This window comes from Eretmochelys imbricata, chromosome 6, assembly GCF_965152235.1.
Source record: "Eretmochelys imbricata isolate rEreImb1 chromosome 6, rEreImb1.hap1, whole genome shotgun sequence".
In the NCBI taxonomy this organism is placed as follows: Eukaryota; Metazoa; Chordata; order Testudines; family Cheloniidae; genus Eretmochelys; species Eretmochelys imbricata.
Genome location: NC_135577.1, coordinates 59467988 through 59483323, shown reverse-complemented (window position 1 = coordinate 59483323; position 15336 = coordinate 59467988). Strand labels below are relative to the sequence as shown.

The 15336-nt window shown below is 40.0% G+C and overlaps 1 protein-coding gene across 3 annotated transcripts in view; it reads left to right on the top strand.

Moving 5' to 3' along the window:
* The first annotated feature begins 7157 nt into the window (after positions 1-7157).
* Positions 7158-15336, top strand: part of PHF21A (PHD finger protein 21A) — a 245567-nt gene continuing 237388 nt past the window's right edge. For all 3 annotated transcript variants that reach the window (XM_077818598.1, XM_077818594.1, XM_077818597.1), the window contains exon 1: positions 7158-7567. The gene's annotated coding sequence lies outside the window, so the exon portion shown is untranslated. The remainder of the gene's footprint in view (positions 7568-15336) is intronic.

Here is a 15336-nt window from a genome sequence, read left to right as displayed (position 1 = left end):
GAAACCTCATGGAATTTTCTTAAAATCATTTCTTTAAGGTTGAGATATTCCTCCTCCAGAAATGGCCCACATGTCCCATTGGTCTTCCCAGATTCCGTGAATCCACATGCACAGGCACATTATTCCACTGGAGTTGCACTGGTAGGACTTCCTCTACCTGCCACTACCCCTGCAAGGGGAGGGACAAACCAAAGGTAGCTCAGCCTCAGGCTATATTACCTTTTTAGCAAGAATACTATGCTGCTAGTTGCCGGGGGTACCTCCTGGCTCCACTCTGATCCCTCTTAGTCACACAAAGATCCTCAGAAACACAAGAATATAGGAGTGTGCAGTGGAGGTGGATGTCCCAGCCTCTGACTGGGAATCCTTGTGAGATAATCTCACACACAAACGATAGAGATGGAAAAGTCTAGATGTTCCCAAACTTTTTGTCTTGTGAATGCTGCCCTTCCCAGTCATGGTTATGTAGACCATGTCCCCTCCCATTCATAATCACGTAACATCCCAGTCAGCTGATATAGAAAAATGACATTAGAAGTGTGTTTAATGTATTCTAAAAAAAGAACAGGAGTACTTGTGGCACATTAGAGACAAACCAACGTATTAGAGCATAAGCTTTCGTGGGCTACAGCCCACTTCATTGGATGCATAGAATGGAACATACAGTAAGATATATAGATATATATATATATATACACACACACATATAGATAAGTTGGAAGTTACCATACAAACTGTGAGAGGCTAATTAGTTAAAATGAGCTATTATCAGCAGGAGAAAAAAACTTTTGGAGTGATAATCAAGATGGCCCATTTAGACAGTTGACAAGAAGGTGTGAGGATACTTAATTTAAGGAAATAGATTCAATATGTGTAATGACCCAGCCACTCCCAATCTCTATTCAAACCCAAGTTAATGGTATCGAGTTTGCATATTAATTCAAGCTCAGCAGTTTCTCCTTGGAGTCTGTTTTTGAAGCTTTTCTGTTGCAAAATTGCCACCCTTAAATCTTTTACTGAGTGGGCAGAGAGGTTGAAGTGTTCTCCTACCGGGTTTTGAATGTTATGATTCCTGATGTCAGATTTGTGTCCATTTATTCTTTTGCATAGAGACTGTCCGGTTTGGCCAATGTACATGGCAGAGGAGCATTGCTAGCACATGATGGCATATATCACATTGGTAGATGTGCAGGTGAACGAGCCCCTGATGGCGTGGCTAATGTGATTAGGTCCTATGACAGTGTCACTTGAATAAATATGTGGACAGAGTTGGCATCGGGCTTTGTTGCAAGGATAGGTTCCTGGGTTAGTGTTTTTGTTGTGCGGTGTGCGGTTGCTGGTGAGTATTTGCTTCAGGCTGGGGGGCTGTCTCTAAGCGAGGACTGGTCTGTCTCCCAAGATCTGTGAGAGTGAGGGATCATTTTTCAAGATAGGTTGTAAATCTTTGATGATGCGCTGGAGAGGTTGGGGGCTGACGGTGACGGCTAGTGGCGTTCTGTTACTTTCTTTGTTGGGCCTGTCCTGTAGTAGGTGACTTCTGGGTACACTTCTGGCTCTGTCAGTCTGTTTTTTCACTTCAGCAGGTGGGTATTGTAATTTTAAGAATGCTTGATAGAGATGTTGTAGGTGTTTGTCTCTATTCTAGCTTCTTTTAATGCAGTTTAGCCACTGGAAATTAGGAGGAAAGTGCCGCATGATCAGCCAGTTCTCCAGAGACTAAAAGCTAGTTCTCCAGTTTGGGAACCTCTATTGTCAACTCCTTTAATGAGGTTCATTGCAAGACTGCTCTCTACAGTATACTAAATAGTGCTTTCTCCAATCTTGCTTTAAATGTCCCAAGCATCAGCACTATGCCATTATTCCCTAGGAAGAGGGAGGGAGAGTGATAGTGGCATGAGATCATGTAATTTTTATAATTTTTTAAAAGTAAATGTTGATAAATTGATTTTCAGAGATATTTCCATATTAATGTTTCATCTTCTTAATGGTGATGTTGCCTTCCAATCTTCTTGGTTTCAGCCAAACTGATTGGAAGACACTCAAATATGAAAAGCAATGTAATTGGGAGCAGTTGTTCATATATATTTTGATCCAAACTTCAGCGAGATCAAAGATAATCTTTCCATTGACTTCCATGGGCTTTCGATCAAGCCCATATATTGCAGAGCTTTTAGGAAACATACTTGGAAGGGAATTTGACTGATTACATTATATCTTTGACATTTACCAGAGAAAGTGTAATATTTGTATGGACTGAAATTTGAATTTTAACAAACTGCAACAACACTTTACTTTGGTGTGTGTGTGTGGGAATAACTTTTCTTGTACACTAACTGAGAAAATAGCCACCACGTGCTCTTTTAAAGTTTCATATAAATGCTTTCTGGGGTGGTTATGCTGCCACCGTGAAGGAGACACACCAGATACATGTATGTGGGCACAACATTTCATAATAATCAGTTTGTGTAAAGCCTTATCTGGATACCTGGGGTATAATCAGCTCTTACTACATGCATGAAGCAACCATTAGTGCTCCTGGGAATCATGCTCAGACATCCATGACAGATTCTATTGTTTATAGTTTCATTTACATATCTAGTTATGGGGTTGATGAGATCATTTTAATTTTTAAATCACAGATTTAAAAGCAGGAATGACATTGCAAATTCTTAATACAACCAGGTTTCAGAGTAGCAGCTGTGTTAGTCTGTATCCACAAAAAGAAGAGGAGTACTTATGGCACCTTAGAGACTGACATTTATTTGAGCATAAGCTTTCGTGAGCTACAGCTCACTTCATTGGATGCATCCGATGAAGTGAGCTGTAGCTCACGAAAGCTTATGCTCAAATAAATTTGTTAGTCTCTAAGGTGCCACAAGTACTCCTTTTTTCTTTTTGTTAATACAACCAGTTACACTTCTGATAATCGGTATCTGAGGATTACCTGTTCTGTTCATTCCCTCTGGGGCACCTGGCATTGGCCACTGTCAGAAGACAAGATACTGGGCTAGATGGAGTATGTTCTATGTTTAGAAGGTTGGGGTTATGAATGTAGAATGGTAACATAGGGTCTCTTCACACAGACTATTAAGGAGATGAAAGTAATTATTTCTCGATATTCATTAAGGTATTGAATACGTATGACCTCAATGCCACACAATATTTATATTCTCCCTATGGGTAATTTTCAAGTACATGTAAATGTTCTTTGGTGGACACTGTCCAATTTCCTTAATTTACAAGGATAAACTAATTACTAGACCCTCATCCATTTCTACACTGTATAACTTATTCAAACTGCATATAACAACACAACAGAGTAAACCCACTAACCACATATTTCACCATCACTAGGTTTCTTTTAATTCACAAAAAATAGATAAAATGTGGTGCCCTTCATATGGAGTTCTAAACAAAACCAAACACAAGAGTCAAAATGAGCCCAAGCCTATTTTTAGAGTACACTGACTCACCTTTTTACCAAAGCTTTTCCACAATAACTAAAGATAGTAATTAAGTATACACATTAACTAAAGATACTTGCTCTGATCTACAGGGTCTGAACACCCACAACTTGTGCTGATGTCAATGCAAGTCACTGAGTGTTAGGTAACTGCTCTACAGCTATGCCTCTGTAGCGCCATTGTATAGACACTTGTGAGAGCGATGGAAGGGGTTTTTCTGTTGCTGTACTTAATCCACAACTCCAAGAGGCAGCAGCTAGGTTGACAGAATTTTTCCACTGACCTAGCAGTGTCTATGCTGGGGCTTAGGTCACCTTAACTACATCTCTGAGTGGTGTGAATTCTTCACACCCCTGAGCAACACACCTAGGTTGACCTAAGTTTTAGGTGTAGATCATACCTTATGCCCATTTAAAAGTCCCCGCCCAGGCCAAGTAAATTGAGGTAGCTGAATTTAAGAGAGGTTAAGAGCAGATTCCAATATGGTCAACCCATCTGAATGTTAGGTGCTGTATTTGTTTGTTACAGATAGCATAAACTGAAGAGAGAAGTGTATAAAGTAAAATACAAATATTTCTTTAAAATGGACAGAGTTTAATAAAGATATTATACACTTAATAAGTTCCAATCACTATATAATAATCTAGGTCATATACTGCAATGGCTAACAAGACGTTTGTGGCAGTTAAAAGCATTTGGCTTCACCTGTTGATTCTCAAGACATCCAAGCAATGCCAATGTCCACTGTAAACCAACAAAACACTGCTTGGTATGTTCTATAGGTATGTCTTCACTACCCGCCGGATCGGTGGGCAGCAATCGATACAACGGGGATCGATTTATTGCGTCTACTCTAGACGCGATAAATCAACCCCCGAGCGCTCTCCCATTGACTCCTGTACTCCAGTGCTGCGAGAGGTGCAGGCAGAGTCGAAGTGGGAGCAGCAGCAGTCGACTCACCGTGGTGGAGACACCACGGTAAGTCGATCTAAGTACGTCAACTTCAGCTACGTTATTCACGTAGCTGAAGTTGCGTAACTTAGATCAATCCCCCTCCCAGTGTAATTATCTTTTAGTATTGCCAACCCCAACCATTCAAAAATCATGAGAAGACCCCTCAAAATCACATGATTTTAAAACATTGGGGGTCTTTTATTTGCCTACTGTTTGAGCCTTTAGGTTAAGGTTAGGTGTTCCAGCTTGTATCCACAACCCCACAGGCTAGAAACATATTTAAAAATAAACAAAACCTGATATTCTCTCATCATCACATAACTTGAGACGCGAGGGCTTTAAGAAATGTCGCGAGACTCATGATTAAATCATTAGTTGGCAACACCAGAAACTGACTGAAAAGCACTGGAAAATTAGCAGTTAATTAAATAAACAATACCACGGTAGCCCAATTTTTTTAGACGGTTCTGATAGTAAGCATTCTGATAAATCCCCACTCACTTTGAACACATAAGAATTCTCGAGGTGATAAAATTGTATATTACTACCCAATTACAATGGGTCCCTGAGTTACTCATCATGACTGCTTTATGGATTTAGTTTCACAACATAATAATGAGTTCACCTGGCTTCCTGAAATATCTGTAGAGATTATACACACACTTACTTTTTTCACAAATTGTGACAATGTTAAATAAATAAGACAACATGGCCACTGCTTAAAAAATAAAACCACTTTTGAATTACATCCGATGAAGTGAGCTGTAGCTCACGAAAGCTTATGCTCTAGTAAATTTGTTAGTCTCTAAGGTGCCACAAGTACTCCTTTTCTTTTTACGGATACAGACTAACATGGCTGCTACTCTGAAAACTAAAAATTGACTTTCTGTAAACATTTCTGAGAATCCTGTAGTGTTTAGCAAATGAACAGTCCCACTGATTCAGCAGTGATGACTCAGATGGGCAAGGTAAGGCCAAAATGTTTTTGAGAAACACATTATCGTTTTACAGTCCACAGATACATGTGAGAAAGGTATGTGTTATCTGTGTTAATATATTATAAATTATATGCATAAAGACTAATACTTTACAAGCAAATGACTATTCTTTGTATTCTTGTGACACCTAAGAGACCTAGTCATGGATTTGGGCCCTATTGTGCTAGGTGCTGTACAAACAGAACAAAAAGATTTTCTCTGCCCCACTTCATACTTATTTTAAATATACACATTAAATGCTTTGGATGTATAAACAGAATTACATTTCTTTATATTTTGATTATATTGCTATTAAAAACCCTCCTCATTTCCCAAATTCCTTCCTTAGTTGTCTCACATATAACTCTTATTACAACATTAATAGAACTAACTTTGCCTGTTTTGATTTCTCCTGAAATTTTAGCTTTCCACTATTTTTGAAAAACAGTAGTTTATATATTACTGCTGTTTTCTGTTACTCAACAAAGCATGAAACCAAATGGCAGCATCACTCAGAAAGAATAGAAAATAAATAAATAACTTAGAAAAACAAAAACAAGTGCATTAAGGGGAAAGAGAAGAGCAGCAGTGAAGAAGCAATGAAATCCTCCCTGCCTCCTAAGTAGATGTCTCTACTAATTCTAAAAATAATATGGCAAAGAGCTAGCAGTTTGTTGTGGAAGGAGGATGGTTGCTCCTGGGAGGTTATAATTTGCTTTGGGAATAAGGATGTATGAATTTGTCCTTTCTTCCTCCTGCCTTGGAGCATTACCCCTTGAATTGGGATGAAAATGCTGGTGTTTCTCCTTGTCTTCTTTTTCCCTGATGCATCAGCTTCCTGTGCAGAGCCCTTTGCACTGGGGGTGATTATTCTTGTGTTTCTCCTGCTGCCCTGTTGCATCAACTTCCTGTGCAAAGCCCCATGCATTGGGGTGATGATTCTTGTTTTTTCCTGTTGCCCTGTATCGATTTCCTATGTAAAATCCTTTACAGTAGGGTGAAGATGGTTGTGTTGTTGCTGCTACCTTAGTGCATCAACTGCCTGTGTAAAGCCCCTTGCATTGGGGTGAGTATTTATGTTTCTCCTCCTGCCATGGTGCATCAACTTCCTGTGTAGAATCCCTTGCATTGGGGGTGAGGATGCTTGTGCTTCTGCTAGTGCCCTGGTGCATCAGCTTCCTGTGCAGAATCCTTTGCATTGGGTGAGGATGCTCATGTTTCTCCCCTTGTCTTGGTGCATCGGCTTTCCTACGCAGAACCCCTTGCGCATTGGGGTGAGGATGCTTGTGCTGCTCTCCTGCTGCTGCCTGCCCCGGTGCATGCTCCCTCCCTCCCCCGCTGCTGCTCCACTAGAGTTTGGTGCCCTACTTCACTCTACTTTAGTTTCACTCACTTTACATCCGGGTTTTTTCCCTAGGCAATGGGAGCCGTCGCACAGCCCGTTCCTTAGGCAAAGGGAAATAAATTCGCCGCACCAACACGTCAAGTAGTCCCCTCAGGAGGAGCCAGCGAACCCTCCCTCCCCGCCCGGCGGAGGCTGGCGACCTCTCCTTTCGCACTTCCCGGGAGGCGGCATGGGGTCCAGGGAGGTGGGAACTCGCCTCGCCCCCAATCTCTGTGTCCTCCCCCGTCTCCTCCTCCTCCTCCCCTTCCCCGCTTCAGAGCCGGAGTAGCTGTGAGAGAGCGTGTCGGGCGCGCGCAGCGGAGCTCGGGCGCGCGCCCCAGGCAGGCAGGGAGGCCGGCGGCGGAGTGATCCCGGCGAGCGGGTGCTGCGGCCGGGCCGGGTGAATGGGATTGAAGAAGAGTTCAGCTTCTCGGCTTGTTTTTGTGTCACAGTTTCTCTTCTCCTGCGCCTCTTCTGCTTCGTTCCTTTCTTCCCGTCCGCCCCCTGCTCCCCCCGGCAGGCGGAGCCCCCTGGGGAGAGGGGGAAGGAAAAGGACCTCCCAGAGGAGAGAGAGAAGAGGAGGAGGAGAAGGGAGCAACCTACCATCTTCCACTCCCAGCTTAGATTAAAGAAAGTGAGAGGAGGAGAGAGAGGAGCCCAGAAGAGGGGGACAGGGAGGCCCAGAGGAGCCGCAGCACCTTCCCCCTATGAAGAAGAGCCCTCCCCCTCAGAGAGAGGTCCTGCCAGGGGGACCCCAGCCAGCCACCAGCAGCAGCACCACCAGCAGGGTGTAGTATCCCACCTTTTGGATTCTCCTCCTCCCTATTCTCTCCTTCTGCTCTCTTCTATGAGTAGCTCTATCCCTCGCCTCCCCCGTGCTTTTCTGTCTGTGTCTCAGGGAGTTGGTTGGGGGAGGGTGGAGGAGGATAGCTGGGGTGGGGGGGGGGGAGGAGCAGTCTACATAGGACGCTTCAGCCAACTTGGAGCTAAGGAGCAACAACTTCAGTGTAACCCCCCCATCCCAGGCCTCCGACCCCCAAGGGGATAGAGCCCTAGGGGGTCATGTCCTTTCTCCCGCCCCTGCATGCACTGAAATAAGTTTCTGAGGAGGGGGAGTGAGAGATGGAGGTGGGCGACACATTGGGGTTGTGGTGAGGAGCAGGGGGAAGGAGATGACACATTGCACTGGGGATGGGGTGGGGGAGGGAGGTTTATCCCCTCCTCTCTGGTTTTCTTCAGAATGATTATTTCCAGGCCCTTTGCTGTTGGTTTGATTTGTTCCCTGTGATGCTGAGAGGGAAGTTTTATTATTATCTTTGAAACGATGCTGCTTTGATTATTGAGAATTTGTAGTAAAGCTGCTATTGCAGGGTTGTGGTTTTTTTTTTTTTTTTTTTTTTTTTGCTTTAATTTGCCTTTGTGGCCAGAGCACTGGGAAAATTCCGTTTCTGCAAGTTGTAATTCAGAAGCATCTCCTGCCCCCCTCGTTCTGGGTCTGCCCTTCTTGCACAGGTACAAAGCTCAGTGGAAGGACACCTCTGGGATTTCACACTCCTACTTTGGCACATATTTGCGATGATTAGAGACATGTACCTTTTCTCTTCCATTTCTCTCTCTCTCTCTCTCTCTCTCTGTGTAGGAGGAGTGGGGCTGTGTGTGGGACTCTGCCATTTGGTCTAGTCCCGTTGTGCACGCTCCTCTCACCGCTTCTTTTTCTGTTTGCTTCTTTATTATTCTGAGCTTCACTGTTGATAGGATTTTTTTTTTCTCTGACCACATTTGCAGCATGGTGGGTGCTTGCAGGACTGCACTGTTAGATTTTTAGATGAATTTATATTGGATCCACACATGGAGTCCTTTATTCAACTTCTACTCACTTGAGTGTCACAAAATGAATATGCACTGGTTAGGGTACAAATGTGCTTGAACAGAGTAATTTCCAAGTTCCTAATTCTTTTAATGGGGCATGATTGCTAGTGCAGTGGTGGCTTTTGTTTTCCTTGGTTTGTAAATGTCATCACAGTTCAGTCACATGCTAGAATATTCTTTGTTTAGATATCAAAGTAGAGTATTCAGTATGTCCCCACTTTTTTATTTGAAGTGATGGTGCTCCCCTGCAAGTTTTATCTGTTTATAATTGTAGATGAGAGGTTCTTTTACTTGATGCTTGTTTAGGCCCAAGCACTGAACTTGACATGAACTTTTGTTCCTTTTTTTATCACAGTAGTGACTGGGTTTTAAAAAAAATCCTATTGGGGACAGTAATTGTCATGTTGTGTACAGTAGGTCTGAGTGAAGGAAAAATCTGATATGGGCAACTTGTGCCCTGCAATCTTAACATTTTAATAGAGAGTGACATAGGTACATTTGCACACTGGTTAGTTGGATGAGTGTGAGAATTTTCTCAGCCTAAGTTCATTCTTTATTAGAATGAATTTATCATCACATTAAACATGTATTACCTTGGTTTCAGAAGGAAAACTAAAGGGCAGTTACCCCATATGCTTATATTAATGGGGCACTTTTATTAATATCTTAGAATTTTAAGTGTCTAATGTGCTATCTGCTATTTAAAATGTAGGTTTGCTTTTTGCCTTTCACTCAACTTTGACAATGAAAACTATTGGTTAGTTTCACTTTTGATTGTAGGAAGTTTCATATTTGAGATTTCTTCATTCTCTAACCCAAAGCTGGTGCTGTTTGCATTTTCTGTATTTTAGGGGAATGTTTAAATATCAAAATAAACTTAGTTGTCATAAAAATTAATTGAAGAAATATGGTAATAGGTTTTATAGAAGCTTAATAAAAGCTTTAATTGTTTTTAAGTTTTGTGCCTTAACCTACTTGCCAGTGTTCCTGTAAAGATATAATACAAAACACAAACCGCCCCTTCCCCCATCCAACCTATAAACTTTTGAAAGGTCTGTTTTAGGTAAAACGTGAAAAGTCCTGAGAGTTGGTAACTATGTCCAACATTAATATACTACTGTGTATTTATTTGATTAGTATTTAAGAGCAAGGTCTCCAACCAACCAATCAAAAACTTCACCCACAGCACAACTAGTGTTTTTATAAATCCATACTAGTTAAAGTAGTTATTCACCCACATTTTAGTAGAAACATCACTTTAAAAAAAAAAAAAAAACTGGGAAACTCTTTGATTGCTGAATGAAATTACTAGTTTTCCTGAAGTAAAGAATTATGTAGTTTAGTAAATATTGTGATAGTTCTCAAAATTTATTTTCCCTTAAAATTGTTTTTCACTTTAAACTTTGTCTTATTGAGATTGAAAAAATTAGATTCTTGTGTGTGTGGGCTTATATCTTTTAGGAGTTTGAGCAACTGATAGCAGGGATGTTAAGCAATCCTCTTACATGATTGGAAAGTTAAAGGTGTCCTCTCCTTTTGTCACCTTTGAGGTTCTCTTTTTGTAGAAGCAAATCTTTGTAAGGTATTGTCCAGCAGGAGGTGCTTGTGCTGCAAATGCCCACCAGCAGCTGGAAATTTACATCATACCTGGAACATACTCTAGCTCTACTGATCTGGGCAATGAAGGATCTGATTTTACTCCCAAATTTGGATTATTGAGTTTCAATTAAGAAGTAGCAAACCTGGTGTACTGATACATAATTAAAGGGAGCCTCTCAAGGTATTTTTCATAATTCAAAAAGTATTTTTACTATTGTCTATGAATAATTACCCATTGGAAGGTTAATATTTGAAGTCTTTTCTTCTGGTTTTGTCTTCTTTCCCTTGTGCATGTAGGGTTATTTATGCATCCTGGGCTGGGCTACTCTTGCCAGTTTGTTTTTATAAGGGTGCAGAAGTCTGCTGGGTTGCTGGTATTGACTTTCTTTCCTTTTGGAAGTGAAAACATAAAAGCATTTTATTTTTAAAATTTTTGGAGAGGAGTTGTAGGAAGTCATGGATTTTACAGTTGTGGGGTGTTTTTTTTTTTTTTAATATTTGTATGTTCAGTTTTGGATATCCAACTTTGACAGTAAGTCAAAGTTTTAATGTAGGATTTTTAAAGTGTATCCCCCGCCCCTTAGTGTTGAACTTGCATTTCTATTCATAGTACAGGGCCTGGGTGTTTCTTATCTCTATATATTCCTATTTTGGGGGTGATATACTGAGAAGTTTTGAAAATAGAAATTGTAAACTTTTTTTTGCAAAGTATTGAACTGATTGGATATGCACAAAACAGATCAGTTTCTTGTTTTAAACATAAACTTTGTTTTAATTGGGCCCTTGGTGGTTTTGTTATTCTGTATACTGTAGGAAAGTTCTAATAGCGAAGATATGTCATCATTGTAATTGTTCATGCAGTTTGTTTTATAGGGAAGTAACTGTCCTTAAATATGAAAATATTGGAGCTATTTAACTGTTCCAGAGTGTTTGGTGTGCTTTGTTTTCTGGATAACTTTACTTGAATGAAATGAATTAATATAATTGGAATTTGTTTACTATTGGTATTTCTGGTTAAATATTACATAAATCTTAACATTTACAGGGACTCTGAGGGGTATCTTATTTAGTATGTTTTGGGCACTGCATAGTAGATAAACTGCCCTGGTGCCCTGTTGTTCTGTGTATCTTCATGCACATGTCTATAATTAGATATCTTTTTAAACTCTCTACAACTTGGTATGGCCACAGACTATGGACGAAAGCTTCTTTACAGAATTTAAGAGATGGACGCCATCTTTAACTATTTCCACCATGACTTAAGTGTCAAGGCAAACAGGGTATAATGCTGTAAGGAGATATAATTTTTTAAGATGTCTGAACCCATAGAGTCAAACAGCCGTGGATAGAAAGAGGCTAACCTTGTTTTTAAATTTTTCTGTGCCAGGCATGAGGGTACTGTGGGTTTTACCATGCAAACCTTTACTTGTACAAATAGTTCTACTGACATGGGGCATATCTAGTCTCTTCTGTAGGTGTGGAGTCACCGTAGAAGAGGGAGCTGGTGCAGTTCCACTGTGCAGAGGGGCATTCCCTGAGCCTGACCATGCAGGAGGAGAGGCCCTGATGTAGGAGGGAAAATGCAAGAAGATCCATCATTATATGCATCTTGTCTTCCCCTACCCCCACATGGGGCAGTGTAAGAATCTACTGAGGCTAGTTCTACCACTCTTAAGGTCTGGAAGGAAGATTCCTGCCCCTGTGCATGTTCTGATTGTCCCACCAAGTTACTTGTGCCAGAAACTAGGCTCAGGGTTTGTGCTAATGCGTTCTACTTATACAAAAGTTTGTAGGATCAAACCATAATTTGAGAAGGTGGAACAAGTGTGGTTCAGGTTCTTGTGTGTATTGACTACAACAGGCAAGATGTTTGTGTCCTGTCTTGTTAATACTTGTTACTGGAGGGTGGACTGGAAGATAGTTTTTGTACATGTCTTACATGTAAAAGGTGGTGAAAAGATTAATATGTCAAGTTTGGTCTGGTGTAGAGGAGGTATTTGGCTCGTGTCAATTATGAAGGTACAGATTGTGCCTGTAGAAAGTAGGCCTAATTTTGGATGGAGGATATTAGGAGTACTTTTACATTTCTTTCTTTTCCCCAGTCTTTTTATTTTTGTCATGTTATAAGGACACCACCAATTTAAAAGTCTCTTCTGTGTGATTCTTTTTACCTATCATTGTTACTTGTAATAGATTATAATAACTATTTTATTCTTTGGTTTTCTCTTTGTACATTTGACAACACTTTGTATATTTGGTTTCACCTTTTGTCTGTGTGAATTTTTGACACGGCAACAATGGAGAGAAAAATATCTTAAAATACTAGAATATTTTAGTATTACAATAACAATTGGCAAGGAGACTTGGGACAGGAGCTGAATCAACTACTAATTTATTTGTTTTTAAAATTGACAACAGTTTGAGTTGAACTTGTATCCTTAACTCTAGAATTTTATGGCCTTCAAATTGTGTTTTAAAACTATATAAAGCTCTTTTAGGTCCCATATATTCCCCCTTAAATTGTCACACTTAAAGCTTTAACGACATTTTTAGTCTTGAAATTTCTATATGTTTTTAAACGTTTTTATTAAAAATGGTTCTGTGACACATGGTTCATTATAGGCTTCAAAAGCAAGGATGTATTGGTTCCTATATTTGTTAATATTAATGCAAACCAGTGCACGGTCCCTTGCAGAGTTTATAATCTCTACAGCAGTGGTAATCTCTGCCTAGAAGCTCCACACCCTGATGTCTTGACCTATTCCAGAGCCTCTGCATTCAGACTTTTTTTTTTTTTCCCCTCTCATCTGCTATTGCAAACACCCACTCTTTAGTCAGAAGTAATATGTGGAGGCTGTGTTTCTCAAAAAACTGGATCATGTAACTTAAAAATTAACCACTCTCTCTCAAACTCTTACATAGATGCTCTCTTAAAAAAAATCAGATGGTGTGTCAGGAGTGTGTTTCTGTTTGTGAGTTTATTATAGGAATACATTTTATTTTAAATTATTATTTCTTAAAATAGCACCTTTTTTTCCCTGAATAATTTTACATTTCCACACTACTGTGCTTTAGGGATAAAAGGCCACATTACCGAGTTCATTCACTATAAAATTGGCATTGAATATGCCTTAAAAGAAGGAGAAGGTGAGTGAGGTAATATCTTTTATTGGACCAACTTCTTTTAGTGAGAAAGCGCTCTTAAGCTGTTCTCCTCATCACGTAATTAGGAATGTGCTCTGAAAATCTTAGCTGGTGTTGCATATTTTTTTCATGGGGGACTATCAGATGCCTGAATGGTTAAAACAGAGTGAGGAAGAGGATAGGGTCTAACAGGTTGGAGACTAGTACTATGATGGGCTAATCGATGTTTGGACTCTATAGGGCTGTGAAAGAGAACTCTAACGCAAGAGCCAAAAGATGGGTTTTGTTCTTGTTTTGACTGCATCCAGAATACAAACTCTCAGGACTTGAAGGGAAGAAGGAACAGCAGAAAGGCACTGATTCCTCCCCACTTCCCGCTGGGGTTACAAGTATTGTTAACCATGTGCAGCTTCAAAGTAGTGTAAATGCAAACAAAATAGTAGTTTATTTCTTTAGTTAATTATAAGAGCTTTAAACTCTTTTAACCAAAACTTCTAAGTAATAATAATTATTTTCTGATAAACTGGCTGATAGTAACCATGGCAACAGCTGTCTTTGGCCTTGTGGACAGTATTATTGCTGTATTGATGAAGCCTTTAGTTGTTTTTGTAGCCTGTTGCCTATGTGGGGAAGTGCAGTAGAATGTCTTTCAGGTGACTTAAGCAGCATTGCCAGTCTGTTTGTTGCAATGTGCCATTGCCTGTCTCTCTCATGTTCTAGAATCTCTTTGGCCCATGTTTGTGGAGGTGCTGATAATGCCTGGCTGCCTGGAAATGCAAGAACTGTGCTGAGCCTCTTAGTACAGACTGAACTTGCATTTTTCACTGGTTTTTGCAGGGGTGTGTGTGTGTGTGTGTGTATCTATATCTTAATTCAGAGCTCAAAATAATAACTTATGGGCTTGGAACACAGTATGATTTTCCTTCCATGATAAAGCCTTCTTAGAACAGGCTGGTAGGGGGAGCTGGCCTTCCCTCTATTGAACTGGAATACGGTGTATGTTTTCAGAGGCCTATACTTAAATACAGCCATTTAATTTTCAGCTAAGCTCAACTCCCTTTTTAGAGAAAGGGCAAGCTGCTGCTTCAGTGCATTTTGGTGATCGAGGAAAAGGGTAATATGTTTCCAAATAATAAGTAGTAGGCAAGGGAAATACTCCTGTCACAAAAATACTTTTCCCAGTGAAAATCAAAAGTGTTATTTGAAAACCTTCTCTAATGTTATTGAATGTAACAGTCCTGATAAAAATACAAGTTGTTTAAAAAAATAATGTATGCAAGCCAGAACCTTTTCTATAGATTTTAATCTAGACAGTTACTGCTTTTTTTGAGTTACTGGTGAGTTTAGTGATGTTGTTGTTGAAGTCTGTGTTCATCTTAAATTTGATTAATATAATGAATAATGTTGACTTTCGTGTAATGTACTTTGGGATCTCGGTGTGGTATGTATATATGATACTGTAAAATGAGATGGTCAAAATATGGCCCCTGGAGATATGTATTATAGTCTACATCTGACCTCATCTTAAATAAGAATGCGGCTTATCATGGAGGCTACAGGTCCCAGTATGCAGAGCTTTATTTTTATTTAAAGCAGCCTGCTAGATAAAGATGAACCATTGCATGCTGGGATCTGTAGTTTTCATGAGCCAAACTTTCATATTCATGGTAATGGCTTGTGAACACTGCTATACTTTATGTAAACTAGATATGGTCCTCAGGCTCCCAGCAAGCTGCTTAAGTGGCCCTTAGTTGAGCAGTTTGGAAATCCTTGATGTTCATATTATGCAGAGGAAATATTCTTTATTTACAAGTTCCTTGTAACCTCCAGTTGAGTAGTTTGTTTAGAGAACAGTAGTTGTTGGAATACTTCTTTCTGCATGCAGAATAATTATGTAATTAAGTGAACTAATATACTACTTGATTTGTGATTGTAAAGGATACTA